A 6000-nucleotide genomic window follows, 5' to 3' on the forward strand; every position below is an offset into this window, starting at 1 on the left:
AAGAATTGGTTATCCCATTGGGTGCTCACGCACCTAAACCGAGTTATTGCTGGGCAATGGTCCTTTGTTGAGTTTTCAAACTTGAATTTTGGGATAAATCCAATTTGTGTTTTAACTGAAATACTCCAAAAAGCAGGGTCTGAGAGATGTTACACAAACTTAATACTGCAGAGGCTGTGCTCACACAAGTACTCACTTATATAAATATATATCTGCACACGAACACATACTCACACATGCATACACGTATGTACACTCAAACATACATAGCACACAAGCGCGTAGGATTCTTATGTGAGGAGTTTATGTCTCTTTATCTTATATACAACAATTGGTTTCTCAAAGCTGTTCTTCAAGATCAAGAACAATTTTACATAATGCAGATATCTCAATAAACATATACAGGGAAAAAGGTTTCGCTAATCCGTTTGCAGGCTTTTAGACAGACATTGTCTTACCATTGTATTCTTCATCCCCCGATCTTCTACGAATAGCCAACTGCAATGTACTGCTTCACATGACTAGCAAAAACCATGACGACATATTTACCTTTTATTCAAGAACTTTAGCATGTGGTAATTATTTAAACAAGTTCGTACAAAACCAATCGGAATTTCTTCTAATTTCAATCTAGCCTGGTGTTCAGGTTGTAAAATATAATTTATAATGACATCCATAGGGTCTTTTCGCAGCAGCAAATTCCTTTGTGCCCTATTTCTAAACATTCCAGGGTCTTTAAATGTTTATCATTCAAAACAAAAAGTAACCAACGAATCGTCAAGGGGACATGATTCACCTTTATCCTGCAACGTTTTGTTTGTCCCTATGTTAGCACAAAGATACATAACTCGAGTTTATATTATATATATATCTACAAATATATGCTAATTAAAATAAACAAACGCCTGACCCATAGAGATATAACAGGTCAGCATCTAAAAATTACAAGTTCTGACGAACAGTCAGATAAAACCGTTAGTTTGTCTTTAGTTTATCTTTAATCTATCTTTCGTTTATCTTTAATCTAAGTTTTCCTGGCAGATGTTGATTGAGCTGCCATGCAATTCCAGCAGTTCTGTTTTTGTTTCTGATTCAAGCATCCGTGTGTTTTAATTGCTTTGGATTACAAACATGTCAGACTGTACATACATTCAGGGAGAGCCGCACATACTATCCGCACTTATTTAGTGGATGGATTTGTTTGTAACAATTATAGCAATTCGCACAATGGAACGAAGCGATTTGCAAAGGAAACATATAATTGTTAAAATAGTACCACGGGAATTAATGCGACAAAAACAGTGAACTGTCTGCAATGGCGTATGATGTGGAATTGAAAATCTATCTTCACCGAGCCAGATTCTGAAGGACTGAACTAATTGTTGAAAATCAAATATCGGATATAGTGCAAGTGTTTAAATGTATTATACAAATTAAATACAGGTCAGGAGTCCACTGATGCATGTATTCCTATGATTCCACTATCATACTGGCTTAGTCTTTGTCGCTAAAAAAGTGTCTTACTTTTTTAAGGCTTGATAGTGAGCCCTGTAGCTGCATTGAAATGGTAGGTAAACCCTCCTGTCTACACAACATATGTGGTGGTCTCCTGTTCGCGTGGAAATGCAGCAAGAGGTGTGTATTTGCGCGCACTCGTAACAATCTCCGTCTACCGATATTTCGAAATGTGTGTACCAGTAAGCATCTTATTGTATATAAATATGGGTATGTGTCTCGCAATATCTACAAATGTGTACGTTAGTGTCTGTGTGTCAAACTGGGTGGATAATAAATACCACTGTGTGCCTCTCAATATGTAAATATACAGCGGAAGTAAAACATTTCAGATGCTGGAAATTTGAAATACAAACAGAAAATGTTGGAAACACTCAGCTGGTCAAGCAGCATCTGTGGAGAGAGGAAAATAGGGCTAATCGTTCAGGTCGTCGATGATCTTTGCTCAGAATCAGGACACCATGAACCTGAAGCGTTAACCTTATGTTCTGATCTTGGCAGATGCTGTCAGACCTGGTCAGCTTTCCCAGCATGTGTTGATTGTATTTCTGTGAAGGTCCGTGTATCAAGTTAGGTCTCGGTATGTGCTATCATTGTGTGTAGAAGTGACTGCCTTTCATTATGTATAAACACGTGTATACCGTGCGTCCATCGGTTTTCATAAATATCTGTGCGCGCTTAATAATTTGTGCAAATGTGTTTATCCGTGTATTCGGGGACGTGTGTAAGTTTCCGAATGGTGTGCACGTCAATATGTGTAAAATGCAACGGCGTGCCCCCGCTATTGTTCTATCGGCTTTATTTATGACATTTGGAAATCTCGAAGCTTTTTCATTAGCAATTATTTCAATAGAGCATCCTTCTGTGATTTTAAGGCGGGTCTATGTCTCGTATGTTTGCTTCCATATTTTGATCAATCGGTTTCCTTTGGGTAAAATGGAAATTATCCTGCCGGGAGCTGGCTCTGATTGTTGGACGGCTGAGTTTTAATATCAGCACCAGTAAGCGGAGCAAAGCGGTAGATCATATTTTCCCGGGTGAAGCATTTGACTGTGTGTGGCTTGTGCTTGAGAGAAAAGAAGTCACTAAATGTGCAGTGTAAGGGCGGAGATATTAACTAAATGATTGAAAGGGTTTAACATGTGACCTCCGCAATTACGGTAATTCAACCTGATCGCCGCTGGGGCCGCCTCCCTGAGTAGCTGTTGTGTTCTTAAGACAAAATCTTTCTCAAATAATTAGATACATTTCACGTATTAAAGCGGCGCTATCGCGTTTCAACAATCTGCTCGACAGTTTGAGGTCAGTCCGACCATTAATTGAAACGAAGCAAACAGCCAGTAAACGGTACAAGGAACTTCAGATATCCATAGCTCTGATTTGCCTTTCAACGAAAACCAGGACATTCCGATTCTTTTCCTCCTTCGTCCGCAAAGCGTTTTCCATTTTGTCTCTTGTCTCAAGAATTGATGGCGCGAGAGTGATGCCGGGATAAGATCGAACCTTTGTTGACCAAAATATGAAGAAATGCAGTTTTCATTGTTACGGTGTAATCGAATACTTGTCTTCACAAAACGAACCACCCAGTGTTCGCACTTCGCTGTCAAATGAACCTACTTCGGTGTAGAAAGGTGTAAATGACCGGGTACATTGTCTAGATACATGTAAATGAAGAAATTATTTAAATTGGAAAATTACTTTTCTTAAAATTTCATAATCCCTGATGCACATTTCTGCATTTATTTTACCCTGATCGTTTTTTCCTTTGCAAGAAATAAACAATTGAATTAAAATAATCGATCGCCCGACTGCCGGCTGTGAACACCACCTTTCATTCATCCACAATAAACTTATGGGCTTGGGAATTTAAAAAATAACAAGAGCCCCGGAAAGGACACATTGAATAACGCCTACATATTTAGAAATCAGATTGGACCTATACATATCTTCTTTAATACCGCCAGCGATACGCTAACTTTTTTCATACTCCTTCTGGCATTTTGCCTTTAGTTCTTTATGGTGTGAACATCCATTAAACCAGCAAATCATATATCAATGAAGGCATTCCAGACACAAAGAAATGTGTGGTCCTGTTGTCAATTTTGCGAAACCATGTTCAAATTCCTGATATGAGCAAGTTGGTTTATACAACGAGGCGGGGTATTCGTTTTTACTTGCAAGAAATAGAGTGGCAGAGATGACAGGATATTTATAACCTTGTTAATGTCGGCACTTCACGTGTCTCCTCATCCAATATTAATAAACGTTGGAACCAGGTACACTGGATTAGCTTTTATAACGACAGAACACCCAAACATATCTATCTCACTATTATGTAGGGAGCGAATGTTGTGGTTTTTCCTAAACGTCAGTGAAAGATAAATACTGCGTTTCAGTTTACAACTATTCATTATGAAATCCCCATCAAAGCTTCAGAACGATCCAGACCTCCTTCATCATCACCACGACCTGTTCTGTGAGGGAAGATTCAGGCGCCCTCATTTCTAAAAGAGCGGGCAATGTTTCCCCTTCACAAGTCACTTGATTGAAATGCGCGCCTATGCTACACAAGTTAACACCACCTAACAACTCAAGTCCGTCAACAACTACCGCTGAAAGCAATCTGTTCTCATTGGGGCTAGAATGGACATTTCATTTCAAAAATCGCCGTTGTGATTTATATATATTTTCCATTTTAGTGCGAACCCCAATGTGACCTCGTGTTTTCGGTCCATTTAGAAATATAGTCTGGTCTTTAGTTGCTGCCCGGCTTCCGTGAACCAATTCACTGATGCTGCTGCATCCCTTAACCTGGCCTTTGCAGAGGCCTGTAATTCACAACACATTTCAGGCAACTGAACACCGCTAGAATTTACTGCATACCCATATTCCAGACATATTTTGATTTATTTTCATTCCCGTGCACTTCTAGTTCCACCAGAGCGTATATAAACCACCGACATATTTAAAATTTAAAAGGCCCCAAATAATGGGCCATTGGGAAAGTGTAAATGCTATTATAATACTGCATTTATAACATTAAACTTTCTGATAACAAAGACCGCGATGGAAGGAAGGCAGAGCCACAGAATGATTACATATAGAGCACGGTTTCACTGCCAACAAAAAATATTTAGTCTGCGCAGAATAAAGAGATGCGGTTTTACAGAAATAAACGTAATCAAATGGTTGAGGTCAATAGTGCAAACTTTTTAAGACTAATGTTTATTTAGAGGAGTGATTGCTGTCTGCCTCGCCTTTCTTGTGCCCCTGTTCCTGGATCCTAATAACTTTACCAGAGGCGCATACAACAGCCAATACAACTCGGGCTGCCAAAGCTAGAATAAACTGAACATCAACATCTATCATTAACCAGTTGTAGCACTCAAAAAACCCACCTCTCATTCATCCCGTAACTCCCATTTCCCAGAGTCAGCGGTTCGGTCTACGATCCTAATGGAGAATGTGACAGAGCGAAAGCCTCCGAGGACTGTCAATTCACGAATTTTTTTTTAAAGCCGAGATTTATTTATTGTCTGAAATATGCACGATACTAATCTACGCTTCTGCAAAAAAAAAGTGCCCGGGCAATCTAGAGACCATTTTTTTCAGGCCAACAAAAACAAATAGAACAATTTTTAAACAAAGCCTTATAACATCATTGAGCAACATAAATTGTCATTACCATCTATAAGAAACCAACGTTTCCTGTTAAATGCGGAGGACTCGGAATACTTCGGCAGACACGATGTTACAAGCATTATTCTAATGCTGTGTAAAGTATCACTGTTGTTGCTAAGCATATATATATATATATGTATATAAATATATATCCTGAAATTATCTTTTCAGATCATGGGTTTCGTGTTCCTAAAACCTGTTGTCTCCTGATAACTGCTTGTATGATTTTTAAAATGTCCCTGTAGTAAATCGCAATCTTTCCTTTCTCCATTAGCTGCACTTTTAAGCAGGGTTGGTCACCGTGTCAACTCGGCGGTGGGTTGGCTCGGTGAGGTTCAGTGATTCATTTCTCTGGTGTTATTCTGCAGCAGCGGCCCAAGTACATTTTCGCTCGATGTTTTGTTTTGACACAGTTCCTGGTGGAGACATTTATTTTTGTTTGCACAACTGGAAAAACCATCGGAATCTTTCTGTTGAAAATAAAGGCGACAGAGTCGGGGGCGTCCGATTCCCCTTAAACTGAGAGACGCTTTGCATCATGTTTCTTTTAAAGGAATCCAACTATCAATTACCTTGTTGCGGTTTAACCCTTTTAATTTGCTGCCCAAAGAAGATAAGAGCTTGCCGAAAATGTCAATTTTGGGCTGATGCTTATGGGGTCTCCCAGGTGAAAATTTGTCATCCTTGCACTCCACGCTTGGAGGACTCTGGAAGCGATTCGACTCCTTCGGAGGTGAATGCCCGGGCTCAGCCGCAGTTCAAATGCTCGGGTATAAATCCCTAGTCGGTGCTCGGCTATTTGCT

This window comes from Carcharodon carcharias, chromosome 16 (genome assembly GCF_017639515.1).
Source record: "Carcharodon carcharias isolate sCarCar2 chromosome 16, sCarCar2.pri, whole genome shotgun sequence".
Classification (NCBI taxonomy): Eukaryota; Metazoa; Chordata; class Chondrichthyes; order Lamniformes; family Lamnidae; genus Carcharodon; species Carcharodon carcharias.